Source organism: Tamandua tetradactyla, chromosome 7 (assembly GCF_023851605.1).
Source record: "Tamandua tetradactyla isolate mTamTet1 chromosome 7, mTamTet1.pri, whole genome shotgun sequence".
NCBI lineage: Eukaryota > Metazoa > Chordata > Mammalia > Pilosa > Myrmecophagidae > Tamandua > Tamandua tetradactyla.
The window spans coordinates 92,458,709-92,474,121 of record NC_135333.1 but is presented as its reverse complement, the minus strand read 5'-3'; the positions used below and the strand labels follow the sequence as shown (position 1 = coordinate 92,474,121).

General features: G+C 41.1%; 1 protein-coding gene across 3 annotated transcripts in view; it reads right to left on the bottom strand.

The window, feature by feature from the left end:
* FAR2 (fatty acyl-CoA reductase 2) overlaps window positions 1–8,794 on the bottom strand; it is a 168,482-nt gene extending 159,688 nt beyond the window's left edge. For 2 of the 3 annotated variants that reach the window (XM_077170423.1, XM_077170426.1), the window contains exon 1: window positions 7,929–8,168. The gene's annotated coding sequence lies outside the window, so the exon portion shown is untranslated. Of the gene's footprint in view, window positions 1–7,928; window positions 8,169–8,686 lie in introns of those variants that run through there. The other variant, XM_077170424.1, reaches the window with a different exon arrangement.
* Between the last annotated feature and the right edge of the window lie 6,619 nt (window positions 8,795–15,413).

The following is a 15,413-nucleotide window of genomic DNA, read 5'->3' as shown; positions in this document are numbered from 1 at the left end:
CACACAATTTTCTAAAATGACTAAAATATAGGACGTTTTCACAATGACTTTTTCTCATTTCTTGACTCAGAAAATATTTTTCCTGTCTCTCGTGTCATCTTATTATACACCAGGGAATGTTACTGATCCAGTAATTCCCCAACTGATGGAAAGACAGGTAAGGGGTGGAAAAGGCCATATTTTAGCCTTTTCTACACAGCTGCACAGGGAAGAGTTTTTACTTTCCCTTCCTCATTTGGGGCTCTCTCTGGAGAAGCCTGAGAAGTTAAAATGCCTTAAAAACAAGAAAATCATATGTTTAAAAGCCATAGTGGCACATATTGTCTATTGCAGCTTGAAAATGGCTTTTGCTGGTCTAAGGAGTCTATGATTGTGAAACTACTTAGGACTTTAAAAATGAACCATAACTAAAATAATAAATAAATGATATTCTTAGTGTCTGGTAATTACAATATAGATTAATTTTCATTTACTATGTACTTACTTGTATTGTTGATGACATAAGGATTATATTATATATATAATTTATATATATAAAGATTATATATATAAAAGATTATATGTATATAAAATGTTCTTTGATATGGATGTTGAACAAAGTGGGAATACATCTATTGAATGAAGATCTCACATGCAACCAATTCTCTTTTAAAAGCTAGGTCTCTATGTTATAGTCATGGAAATTCTCCTGATCAACATGACTGGCAATGAGTCTGGTATTCCACACTGCATGATCCCACAGAACACCCTGAACTGAAAAGATTTCATGGGAGCAGTGGTAGCGCTAAGTCTCAAGAATCTTGCTTTCTGATTCTAGATCCCCACGTAAGTATGTGGACCAGTCATTTCCAAATTTTGCACCTATCCTGTGCTGGCTATGTATGAAGGACCTGGGGTTCCTCACCCCAAAGAACAGGATTCAGCAGGAGGGTGGGGTGGGGATAGAGAAATGTGTCTTTCTGACATCCAAAGTTAAGACTGTTATTCCTAAGCCATCACTCCTCCCAAATAAGGGTTCATTAATTAAAAAAAAAAATAGATTTGCCTCATCATCAAAATCAGAGGTGACTGCTCTCAGGAGATCCTTTCTCAAAGACAGTACATTTCAACAGCTAAGTAATATCAGGGTTGATTATGCCCTCTACTTTTGGAGCTGTAGTTATGGCTTTTAAGTGGCCATCCTTTATACATAAGTTCAAACGTTTGAATAACTTACAAAGGCTTTCATCACCTTCAAGACCATTTACTTCTCCTCACATATCTAACATTAGCTACACTAGACAGTGACAATAAATGGCAGTGACAGGACTCCAAGGTCAATCAAGTTTGAGGAGCTTCAAGGAGGTCAATTATTGGTATTTCTACTCCATAAAATATAAAGCAAATAAAAATAAATCAGTTAAGATTACCTATGGATGATGAGTTTAATAGGCTAGAGCTAGGGTTGGCAAATATATTCTATAAAGGATGATTGTAGGGACAGATCAGGAATAGTCAGCTTTGTGGGTCACAATTACTGAACTTGATTTAAGCACTAGAGCAGCCATAGATAACATGTGAAGGTGTGAGCATGGCTCTAGTACAATAACATATTTATGGACACTGAAATTTGAATTTCACATAATTTTCACATGCCACAGAATATCATTATTTTCATTTTTTTCCAACTATTTAAAAATATAAGAACCATTTTAGCTCATGGGATGTATAAAAACAGGCAGGGGCCTTCAGACTGTAGTTTGCTGATCCTAGAACTAGAGCACCAAGTGGATGAATCCGTGGCAAGGGTCTGTAGTTGTCATGAGCTGTTTCGTCTGTTCTGCTCTGTTGGGTTCTTAAGTCATAGATTGCTTAAGACAGAAATGCATGGGTGTGCTGGTTTGAAAATATTATGTACCCCAGAAAAGCCAAGTTGTAACCCTGATTCAATCTTGTGGAGGCAGCCATTTCTTTTAATCCCAATTCAGTACTGTAGGTTGGAAACTTTAGATTGTCTCCATGGAGATGTGATACACCCAACTGTGAGTTTGAGCTTTTGATTAGATGGGAGATGTAACTCCACCCATTCAAGGTGGGTCTTGATTAGTTTACTGGAATCCTTTAAAAGAGGAAACATTTTGGAGAAAGTCAGAAATGACAGAAGCCTCGGGCTGACAGAAAGAGCAGATTTAGATGCTTACAGAACAGCTGCTTCAGAGAACAGAGACAAAGATGTTTGGAGATGCCTGGAGCCCAGCAGACATCATCATGAGATGTTAAGCAAGCCAGAACCTGGAGAGAGCCAAGGGAGCCAAGAGATGAAAGCCAGCCCTGGAGAAGCAAAATGAGGAACCCCCAGAGGAACAGAGGATGAAAACAATGGAGCCCATGAGCAGGAGACCAGCAGATGTCAGCCATGTGATTTCCCAATAGGCAGAGGTGTTCCTGACCCATCAGCCTTTCTTGAGTGAAATTAACCTCTTGTTGGTACCTTAATTTGGATACTTTCACTTCCTTAGAACTATAAACTTGTAACTTATTAAATTTCCCTTTTTACAAGCTGCTCCAGTTTTGGTATACTGCATTCTGGAAGCTTCCAAACTAATACAATGGGGAATCAGAAAAGAGGGTGTAGGAGTCACTGCCAAATCATTGTTTCTACAGATGCACTATGTTTTCATATTGCCCTGCCCTGTGAGGGATGTATCACAAACCTCAGATAAGGCCCCAAGCTACCCTGGAACACAAGAGGACCTAGAAAGTCTTCCCCACCATTCACGTTTCAGTTCCATGTGAGTACATACTTGACAAAATGTACCTCAGCAATGTCCTGCATAGCCTTGCCAGGAAAGGAGAAATAAATAGACTGCAAATCCTACTTGTGAATATCTCAGTATCTCTTTTCCACACAGAATTGTTTTCATCATCTACTTAAAGTCTTAACAAAGTCAATTCCATTTTCCTGCTTTCCCCTAAGTAGCATGAAAGGCGAAAGACGCTTATGGTTAATAGAGAGCTGTGGATGTTAAAAGGTTTTAATCTATTAATTTAGGGCAGTATTTCCCAAAGCGCCTTACGCTGAATGCTGACTCTTAGATGTTCCACTGAAAAAACATTTCAAGGTTAAATAAGTTTGAGATGTGGCATAAAATATCTGTCCTTTCTTGAGGATTCATAATATACATTGGTATATTAAAGGCTCTGAGGACTCTCACAATAAAACTGCTTAACTGGGTTAAATCAAATGTTTCTCAGAGTAAGATGGTCAGGGAAGCTTTTATTTCCTTCACTAAATGTTGTTAGTATCCCAAGTAACTAAATGATCCACAGAATACATTTTAAGAAACACTGCGGCAGCAAGGTGGAAGAATGAAACATTTTAAGCTGGGAAGTGACTTTTGTTTTTGAACAATCACCATGGTGAGGATTAGACCTTTCTACCCTAGTTTTAATCCTTTTAGGAAATAAGACCATATTCCATTCATGTGTAAAAACTGGAAAAATAATTCAAACATTACAAGAAAGTACGTGAAAAGCAAGTTCTCCTCCCTCCTTTCTTTCATCCTTCTCCCAACAGCCTGATCCATTTTCCAGGGGTACCAACCAGGGTTATCAGTTTTGTTTTTAGCTTTCAGTTCTTCTTGTGGCAACTCCAAATCATGCATGTGAGCCTATGGGTCTGGATTATAAACTTCCAGAAGTATCTACTTAAGAGATTCATTCCCATATTCCCTCTGCTTCACCTAGCCACACACACCACCGCCCACCCCGCCATATTCAATCTATCGCCAATTCTATTTTCAAAATACATCTCACTTCTGTCCACTTCTCTTCATCTTCCCTGCTAATACTCTCACCTACACTCTCTCCTGTCTTCCTACATCCAATCCTTCCCTCCCTCTATTGTAGCCATAAAGACTTACTTAAAATATAAATTAGGACAGTTTCTGACTTAAAAGCCCTTAGTGGATTTATACTAAAAATTGAAAGTCCTTATCAAGTCCTGTGAGGTTTTGCATGATCAGGTTCTGGCTACTCCTCTACATTCTTACGGAGCTGTCAGCTCTTACCTCACTAAATTCCAGTTGCAGGCGCCGTCTTTGTGTTTCTTGAACATTTCCAGCTTTTCCTTTCCTTACAGCATTTGCTATTTCCTCTGCTCAGATTGCTTTTCCCTCCATTTTTTTTTTGTTGTTGTTGTTGAATTATTCCCTATGTTTCTTTCAAATCTCAATTTAAAGCAGGCTTTAAATTGAGCCTCTTTCTTTGTCAGAGAGGCTTTCCTGATTCCTCTGTTACTTTTTCTCATAGCTCCCCATTCTTCTCCATACTACTTCCCACAATGTTATATATTTTTATTTGTGCTTATTTTTTTATGGCTGTAACTTCCAAAAGGATAGGGAACATGCTTGCTTAGGTAACCACTAAGTGCTGAAAAATTGGCATGGGTTCTCATCATATAATGGGTTTAATAATTATTTATTACATGAGTGAAGCTAGTGGGAAGTACTCCTATGGTTCAATTTCCTGCCTTCTCCTAACATGAAGCTTTATCTGCATCCAGAGTTCCATTTTTGTACAGTTTATCGCCAAGAACTCTCATTCATTCATCTTTATGAGGAGCAGCACTCTAAGGGCCATCTCATATACTGATGATTTTAGGCTACTCTAACCATTTCAGCATATTCTCTTATTGGGAACTCATCACACTTATTTTCTCCACCATTCATTTTTGGCCTTTTTAATTTCCCTGGCTGCTGAAGCAAATACCATGTAATGGGTTGGCTTAAACAGTGGAGATTTTTAAAAGTTATCGTTTCTCAAATCAAGGCATCATCAAGTTGATACTTTCTTCCTAATGACTGGTATTCTGGGGTTGGCTACCAGTGTTCCTTGGTCCTGGGTTCTTGTGTCACACAGCAATGAACATGGTGGCCTCTCCAAGCCTCTACCTTCTCTTCTGGGCTCCGTTGATAGCTTCTGGCTGTTCCCTTTGGTGCTTTCTCTATTTGAATTTTAGTCTACTATTAGAGGACTCCAGAAATAGGATTAAGACCTATCCTTATTGAGGTGGGCCACACTTTAACTGAAGTAACCTCATGAAAAAGTCCTACTTACAAAACAACTCACACCCACAGGAATGGATTAAGTTTAAGAACATGTTTTCCAGAGGTACATACAGTGGTTTGTATTGCCTTGTAACAACTTGTCTATTTTAACAAACACCTTACAGTTACATCTTTTGACTTCTGCAATGCTGTCATAAATGTATCTAGTCTAGGACCTGGTACTTTGTATCCTTAAGCACACAGAATGCCTCTGCACTGAGGAGTTGCATGAAAGAGTCTCCACCCATCCTTGAGTCTCCCCACTTTTTAAGACCTTGATAAGGAAGTATGTCTCATTTCCTTTCACTCTACTTTCATCAAGTTTTCTGAGTTAGGTGAGGATGGGAAGCTAGGATCAAGATAAGTTCTGGGGTCAGAGAGAGAAAGGAGAGTATAAGGACAAAAGATTTGCCCAAATTTCCTTAGTTCCTCGTTACCAGCCACCAATGTCACAGGAGGTAAAGAAAACTTGATACAGATAGTATGCACATTATTATTATTTTTTTGCATAGGCAGGCACTAGGAATCGAACCCAGGTCTCCAGCATGGCAGGCAAAGAACTCAGCCTGCTGAGCCACCGTGACCCACAGTATGTGTATTTTATATTGATTATATCCTAGAATATTTAAAAGAGGGACTTGATCAAGACAGTGGAAATAGGGAGTTTTGAAAATTAAAGATTACCTTCTCAAAATCATTTTCAGGTTATCATTGTTCGATTGTTGGAGTAATTAGACCCAAACACCAACTTAATTCAGGAGTATCTTTGGGATCCAAGAAGTTATTCTATATTTTTAGGTTCCATTCAAATCTTGTCTAAATGATGACTTTTAAGGAACATTCAAAATCCTCAATACCTTAGTTTACTTTTACTTTATTTTTTTAACCAAAATAATGTGACAAGGTCAGGAAAACTGGGAGGTGCACAGGTTTGTCTTTCATAGTCCATAACTTTTATCAGATTCTCAAAGTAGTCTGTTAAAATAAAGGAATCAGCATGGCTTTTCAAGAGGAATAAATGTTCTCACAGGGCCCACAATGTCAGAACAGATTAGCAGAGCCAAGAATGCAGGTGGTCACTATGCTTGATTCCCCTTGGGATGGTATTTGTGAAGAAGTTTTCACAAGTGTCTCTCTGTGCATATGCATTAATGCAAAAACATGAGGAATTGTTAAGCAGCCCAGATGTTGCAAAAAATGCACTCAAGAGTACATCTTCAGCAGATAGAAAAGCAGATGATGAAATGTCAGGAGGACTATACATTGTGTAAGCTTGAATATTTCTTTAATTTCTCCAGTGGTGGTATGACTTAAAAACTCATGGTGACAAATCTGTTTTTTAGATACATATAACCAATGGCTAGGAATTAGAGTAAGATAGGAATTAATTAGTAAAGCAGGTGGAGAAGATGCCCTTAAAAATACGAAGAGTAACTATAAAGAATACAGATGAAATATTGCAAATTGAGTCTGGCTAGTAAAAAGCTGTTGGCCATCCACTAGAAATCTCACACATAACTAGCCCTAAATGTAAATTTTGACAAAAAATCTGTGTTTGCAGTTTAAGTGGGTGCCTTAAAATTTTATTTAGTCCCAATGCCCTGCTTTATAACATTTACACTAAATAGCCCCTCAGCCAAATTTCCAAACCATATAAATGGAGATAGAGAGATGGGTAATTGAAACCGCAGGGTAATTCTCAAATTTCCATTTGCACAGAAGTGTCAGACTTCTCTTCATACAGTCTCTAACAAGCAGAAAAAATACAATTCATTTAAATTTTACTGGTCACCTAGCTGTTCCAGACAATTGAAACAATTCGAAGCTTGTTCTTACTCAGGCACAAGGGGAACTCTTCTACTATGATTAAATCAGCCGCCAAAGATCCAGCGAGAGCCTTGGTGGCTCGTGCCAGGTAACTTATCCATCAAAGGTGTTTATAATTCTACCCACCCTGAAAAGTGAAAAAGTTCGAATTTGGCAGATGGGACACATTCCTGTGATCTCTAGGAAAAGGTAGATCATTAATTGTTTAAATTGTCTGGAATTGCTGTGTGGATGATCTTACTCCCTGGGTGTGACAGGCCTTCCGGTAAACCATCTACTCGAGGTAGTAGTCTGGTACCTTTTCCCTTCCACTCTCCAAAAAGCCCAGGCCACACGGTGAAGTAAAAAACTTGTAAGGGGCAGGACCCGCCCTTGCTGCCCCAGCGCATTTCAGCCTCCTCCTGGCCAGCTTCGCCAGGCCTGAGTTCCAAGGCGCGCAGCCTGGGGTGGGGAGAGGGGCGTGCAAAGCAGCGTTCCGGGTGCCGGGAGAGCGCGCCCGGGCGATACCCGGTGCAGGAACTGACCCCGCGTGGATGCGGCTCAGCACGTGGCCCCTGAGGGGACGCTCTCTCTCCAAGAATAGCCGCAGGGGCCAAGAAGGCCCGGCCAAGCGCTTCTCTCCCGCAGTACACAGCCACACAGCCACCACTGAGCCCCACGACCTCTCGGCCCCCCCACGTTAACCTACAAGGGCCGTTCCAGGCACGCTGCTAGGTACCGTTTCCTCCCCCTGCGGGTCCCACCTTGGCTGGCTGTGTCAATTCCCAACGTGCCTAAACAGCCGACAACGGGGTACGGAACGGGCAGCTCTAAGGGGCAGAACCTCCGTAAATGCTTCCTCCTCCCACCACTACCCCCCACCCCCCTGCTCACACCCGCCCCACCTCGAGTTCCCGCAGGGATCCGCCCCTTTCTTGGGAACCCAGCCAAGCCCTCCCATGCCACCCCCAGCCCGGGCTTTGCCTTCGGAGCGCGCGGGCTCTGCGAGCGGCTGGGCTGAGAACCCTGGAATACCTTCTCCTCCGCCACCGGGTGGGGTTCAACTAGTGTTGCTCTAAATCCCGGTCCTTCCCCGAGGCTACCGGGAGTACTCCAGCCACGAGGAAACCGCTCTCGTCTTTTCGGCTCCCAAACGTGACACTGGAAATCCGGCTCCTGACTGGTGTGGGGCGGGAGGAAACCACCCTCCCTCAGATCTTCCCGGTCGCCGCCGCGGTCTCGGCAGGCGTAGGGCGCGGGGCCGGCGAGGGCCCTACAGGCCGGGGACTACATCATCGGGGGCAGGGCGGCAGTGCACGGAGGCCCGCCCCGCAGCTTCCATTCATTCAGCACCAAGCCGATCTGCTCCCTATTACTCATTTTTTTTTCACCTCTCCTTCCTTTTTTAATAGGTGGGTGAGGAAAAAGGTAAAGGCAATTGGAAAGGCGCCCCGCTCTGGACTGGAAAAGAAGGGGAGCTCCCACACCTAGACCGAGGGAGGGAGGGAGGAGAACAAATGAAACGTTGATTTTAATCGGAAGGGGAAATGAGGGTGGAGGAGGTAGATGCTCACAGTTTCGGGTTTAAATGCTTGAAGGAGACACCTTTCCCTATCCATTCCAGGAGAAAAGGCAGGCACTTGGCTCGTCCACCCTGCACATCCATGTGAGGGTGCTCTTCTCTCAGCTCCGGACGCTGCGGAGGCGCCCCACAATGACCCACAAGTGTAGTGTCCCTTTAAGAATCCAGGGCGGGAGGAGGGGGGCGGGCTGGAGGAGCGGTTTACTCTTACCCAGAGTTTGATGCACGGACCGCTGGGGTCTGTCTGCTTGAGGTGGGCGTGGGAGGACGGCCAGCAATCTAGAAAGGATCAGAGACGCGAGCTGTAGCCGCAGCTGTGTGTCAGGTTAAAAAAAAGTCAAATCATATCCTGGCTTGATAGCTTTTGGGGGGATTAGGTCTTGGTTAATTTTTAAACGGAAAAAAAAAACAAAACAAAAACTGGAACTATTAGAGAATACTTGTAAAGAGATGGACAGGGATGTGAGTGGAGATGCCGTCCTCGGTGAAGAAGTGCTGAAACCCACCCAATACCTAACCTTATTCTCGGGGCAAGGTGGAAGTTAAATCCCCAAATAAACATGTTGTGTTAAGAAAAGCCAAAAAGGAATAGTTACCTTGTAATCTGTTCCTGTTCTCTTTATTACAACAATCAACATACAACTGAAGAAATGCAACGCAGTTCATGAATGTTGGGATTAGTGAAATGAGCAATTTCATGCATTTAAAAATTATTTACACATCTTAAATTCTCTTTTATTAGACTCACTTTATTTAAATGTGTTAAAGTGTAGCCTAAAGACACTGGCTAATTTTCTCTGACGGCTGTCTGAAAGCAGGAAAGACAGAAAAAGTTAAAATCAGATAAATATATTGTTTTTTCATACCTGCACCCATTTTGAATGTGTCTTCCAAATGTGTGTGACAGTACTTGAATGATACTGTCATTTGTTGGTGAGAATGTGGTGAAATCATTCATCCAATGGAAAGGTAAATTGACAAACCTCTTAGGAGAGTAATTTATCTATTACCTTTATATGGTATAAAATGTTCAATCACTCAAAACAATTTTGGGGTGAATCTTTTGACAAAGGACTCCCATACCTTGGAATATACCCAAAAGAAATAATCCACTAAAAGGGAAATACTGTAGGGACAAATTTATATGCTCATTAAAGCATTATTCATGAAGTGAAAAATTTTGAAAAGACACACTTTCGTGCGTCTTTTTAAAGACACAGTGGAATGGTCATAAACAAAATTCAACATTACTGTAGATTATAAAACCTATAATTTGATATCAACATTTTAAATGATATTAATTTTTGGATAACAATAAAAATGTAATGGGTTGTATACTGACCCCCCAAAAGATAGGTTCACGTTCAAATCCCTGGAACCTGAGAAGGTGGCCGAACTTATTTGGAAAAAGGGCCTTTGCAGATGCAATTAAGACAAGGACCTTGAGATGAGGTCATCCTGGACTATCCAGGTGGATGCTAAGTCCAATGACAAATATCCTTATAATGGAAAGGTAAGGGAAGATTTGAGACACACACATACAAAGGTTGGGGCAACATGAAGGTAGGGACAAAGATTGGAGTGATATCACCACAAGCCAAAAAACCATGGAAGGCCAACAGCCATCAGAAGCTGAAAGAGGCAAGGAAGCATTCTCCCCTAGACCCTCTAGGGGGTGATCTGCCCTGTGAACCCTTAACTGCAGACTGCAGGCTCTCCAGAACTGAGATAACAGGCCATGCAGTTATAGACTATCAGCTTATGGTAATTTATTACAGCAGCCCTAGGATCCTAACACAGGCAATGTGTTTGGGGTAGAATTTTCTTGAAACAGAGATATATTGACCAAAATCATTTCTAATCAGCTTGATTATTTTATGTTATTTTACTTTTTTATGCCATATACCCAGGGTCACATTTCATCCTTTTACCATGTGAATATCCTGTTATTGCAGCACCATTCTGTTAATTTTGTTTGTTTGTTTTCTTTGTATGTTTGCTTGTTTGTTTTTGGGATGTGCATGGGCCAGGAATCAAACCCAGTTCTCCTGCATGGCTGGTGAGAATTCTACCACTGAACTACCCCTGCACCCCCATAATTGGCTTGATTTTAAAAGAACATAGAGTTTCAAGATTTTAAGAGGATGTTTTAGGAGAACATAGTTCTCTTAAGTCAATTGATTTTGAGTTCATCAGAAAGAAAATTGTGCTAGATGGCACATTTTTGTAGGTATATAACATATCGTCACAGGAGTGAAGCCCATCACATCAGCCCCACCCACCACCTAGATGGGGTTATGCAGAGTTTAGAAACCGGTTAGTTAGTTGGCGGGTGGTAGCATCATGAGTGGAGGTAGACTGTCCTTCCTACTCTATTGAGGAGTTTTGCACAAGGAGAGTTGTTTTCCATTGTCTGGCCATTACGTGAAGCAGCCAGATATGAAGTTTTACAGAATTTTTTTCTGCTCATCTTTTCCCAGTAGAGATACCATATAGATCTTTGACAGTTACACAATCTGTTTCTTGAGAATTTTTAGAGTGTAACAAGTGAAGATAAAACCCTGGAGTCCTGATTTCTGAGTGCGCTCCAGTATGGGCTAATTTAGAGTCTTAAATCTTGGACCATAAATACCAAGAATCTTTTGAGAATGCTTTTGGATCAATAGGGCTATGGCTGAATTAATTAAAGGCATATCCTCCCTAGTAACAATTATGCAAATCAATACATTTGCAAATTAATAATTATGCAAATATTTAAAAGAATGACTTAACGCTATGCCAGTCGAATTGTGCTAATTTGCAAGAGGTTTAGCTTGTGCATAAAGCATCATGCTGACAAACATGTATTATATGGTCTTGTTCCTATTAAACCAATACAAAATAACTTTGCATATATATGCGTATACACAGATATATAGGACTATGAGAGCATAGAATAAAACAAGGAAGGATACATACCAGGTTATTCATATGTTACCTTGGTTGGTGGGGGAGGAGAACTAATATGTGCAGGGAAGTGAGAGGGGAGGAATCCAGGCAAAAAACAGACAAAGAAAAAGAAAGACTGAAATATAAATCAAAATATCATATGCCTATTTGTGCATTTGTGTGAATAATATTAATTTTTAAAAAGGATGCTATTAGACAATGTTTTAGTTTCCTTAGCTGCTCAAACAACTACCATGAAATGGGTCAGATTAAACAATGGGAATTAATTAGCTCGCACTTTTGAAGCTAAAGGAAAATCCCAAAGTCTAGCATTCTGGGGCTAGCTGCTGGCGACCCTCAGTCCTTAGCTTGTCACATGGCAAAGCTTCTCCATGGTGGTGTCTCCTGGTCTCTTTTCTCTTCCAAGCTGCACTGATGTTCAGCTTCTGGCTGCTTCCTCTGTGGCTTTCACTCTGTCTGAATTTCATTATGCTTATAAAAGGACTCCAGTAATAGGACTAAAATCCATCCTGATTGAGCTGGGTTACAACTGAAGTAACCTCATTAAAAAGGTCTCAAAAGGTTTAGGAGGCGAAAGGGTGAGAAAGAAGGAAGGCAGACTAGGAAATTTAAAGCAGGCGGGTTTATTTCTACACTCCCGAGCAAAGTTCACCAAATCCAAGATGGAGAAAGGTGAGTCTGCGCCTGGGTGATGGCTTGGGCAGTTTTTAAGCAAGCAGGTCAGGTGACATCTGGAAGGGGCAGTTCTCCAGAAGTCAGGTGTCTGGAAGGGGCGGGTCCAGAAGTCATGTCATCCGGAAGGGGTGGTTCCGGAAATCATGTTGGGAGGAGTGACCCAGCCTCCGCAGCTCCCGTTGCAGTGCCCTTCCAGGTTCCCCAATTTAACAGGTCTTAGTTAGAGTGAGTTCACACCCACAGGAATGGATTGAGTTTAAGAACTCAATTTTTTGTTTTTCTGGGGTATAATCAGCTTTAAACCACCACAGACAGGAAGCAGAGGTGAAGAAGATGGATATATTCAGTTGCAAAGTATGAAATGGAGTAAACCATGGTGGTGAAAATTCAAGGATTCTAGGGAAGAACAAAAAAAAGATTTGACTGCCAAATTCTGAATCAGGAATATTGGTGACTCTTCTCTTCTTATTTTATCCTCCCCCCATAAAGAAGTAACTTTAGACTCTAGGAGAAGAATCGACTTGTAACAGTAATTAGAATCAGATGATCATGGAGCCATGGAAGGAATCTCCCATGCATGTCATAGGACAAGAGCTCTAGAAAGTTACTGCACTCCAAAGGACAAATAAGTTTGTACACGAATATGGGTATCTCTCTGCAACCTTTAATCAGCAATATTTCCTTTTACCCACGTTGCATGTAAGTATAGCTTCTACAGTAGGGCAAGTGTCTACAATTGTTGAATCATGATTTGATGTCTTTTGGCTTTGCTCCCAAGTTTTGTCTAGATCTGTGCAAGGCTTATGGCCAATTGCTGTAACTAAGAGTCACAGAGTTCATAGGTAAAAAAGTAATGAGAAGAGAAGGGGTTAGAAAGTGGGGACCAAAAGAACAAATCTGCCTCTAACGTTGAGGGACCTGTTGCAAGAGTCAAATGGAGTTTGACTAAATAGTGATTAACTACTATAGTGAAGAGAGTTAGAAGTCATAAATTAAGCTAACAAAACTATTATATAAAATATGTCCTTTCTTGACAAATATGCCTACATAATGACAAATTAAAAACGTGTATAAAACAGTTTTTTCCTATGACTGAAAGTTACCAAAGTACCAGGATGACTGACTACAATTATCCTTGTGCATATCTGAATGTTCATTTGATAGGCTGGCAATATTTAGGTGAATAGTAATATAAAAATGTACATATTTAGAAATTACTTATTTATTTCAAGAAATGGATTTTTCTTGCTTACATTTCAGCAAATCATTAATTATATTGTTAAAACTATTGTGGGTGACACCACCTGTGACAATTATTCTTTGTCCCACAAAGAATCAGCATGAGAAGAAAAAACTTTTGACACAAAGTCAGAAAGCAAGGAAGTCCCTGTCCCAAGAGAAAGCCAGAGCCTCAAGTTTATTTTCTGCGAGCTATTTATTGGGTAATGGGGGCATTTGGAGTTAAGCTTTCCATTGAACACTGGGGAGGTTCCTGTTTGCCTCGAGAAGGTATCTTTAATTTTAAGAACAAAGCAGGAATTTTCCCATGAGTAGGAGGATATGTTGCAAATAAGCAAATGCCACAGCTAAGCAAAGCAGTTGGATATGCAAATGATACATCAAAGCAGAGAGACATCTTAAGCTGTTTTCAGCTTTCATGCTGTTTTCAACAAACAAGCAGACAAAGGAGCAGTGGTCTTCCACTGCTTGATGACAGGCAAACACAGAGCAAGCTTACAAATACTTTAACCATATCCTCGCCACAATCAAGATAATGTAGTTTGTGCTCTATTTACAGTAATGAGCTAAAAGATTAAAGAATATATTTCAATGTACAAAATATACATTTTTAAATGTAAATTAAAGTAAATGCAAATATTAAAAATAAAGCTATTTAAAAGCTTTTAATAAAACATTCAAATTACCATATTTCAAAGTCAGGTCGCAAAATAAATGATTGAATATCAATTTCAAATCAAAATTATTTAAATAGAGAATCAAAAGTGAAGATGGCGGCTTAGTAAGACGTGCGGGTCTTAGTTCCTCCTCCAGAAAAGCAACTAAAGAAACAGAAACAATACGAAACAGCTCCCAGAGCCACGACAGAGACCAAAAAGACAGCGTACCCCATTCTGGAATGGCTGAATTGGCAGGGAGAATCCACTGCGGTGAGATACCCGAGGGGCGTGCATTTTCCCGGCTGGGGCGGCTGGCGACTGGGGTCCCCTCCACGCATGTGGCTCCCTGGTCTGACTGGAACGTTGGATAGCGGGGCCCTCCCGCTGTGTGGCGTCTAGGGCCAGCTGGGCAATTTGGACCGGCACTCCCCCAAGCCAGGGCGGCCGGCGACCCCCCCCCCCTCCAGGCGCGGTTTCCCAGGCCGACTGCGAGATTCGGATTGGCAAGTTAAAGGAGCCACAGCATCTTTTATTGGTGGGCCCCGCAGACAGACAAGCACCACGAGCACCACCTACTGGGCAGGAAAAGAAAAACAGAGCCCAGAGATTTCATAGAAAAACCTTTCAACCAGCCGGGTCCCACACCCAGGGAAATCTGATCAAATGCCCAGACACCAGCAGAAAATAATGGATGACGCTCGGAAAATTGAAGATATGGCCCAGTCAAAGGAACAAACCAATAGTTCAAATGAGATACAGGAGCTGAAACAACTAATGCTGAATATACGAACAGAAATGGAAAAACTCTTCAAAAACCAAATCAATAAATTGAGGGAGGACATGAAGAAGACATGGGCTGAACAAAAAGAAGAAATAGAAAATCTGAAAAAACAAATCACAGAACTTATGGGAGTGAAGGACAAAGAAGAAAAGATGGAAAAAACAATGGATACCTACAATGGTAGATCTAAAGAGACAGAAGCTACGATTAGTGAACTGGAGGATGGAACATCTGAATTCCAAAAAGAAACAAAAACTATAGGGAAAAGAATGGAAAAACTTGAGCAGGGGATCAGGGAACTGAATGACAATATGAAGCGCACAAATATATGTGTCGTGAGTGTCCCAGAAGGAGAAGAGAAGGGAAAAGGAGGAGAAAAACTAATGGAAGAAATTATTACTGAAAATTTCCCAACTTTTATGAAAGACCTAAATTTACAGATCCAAGAAGTGCAGCGCACCCCAAAGAGAATAGACCCAAATAGGCGTTCTCCAAGACACTTACTAGTTAGAATGTCAGAGGTCAAAGAGAAAGAGAGGATCTTGAAAGCAGCAAGAGAAAAACAATCTGTCACATACAAGGGAAACCCAATAAGACTATGTGTAGATTTCTCAGCAGAAACCATGGAAGCTAGA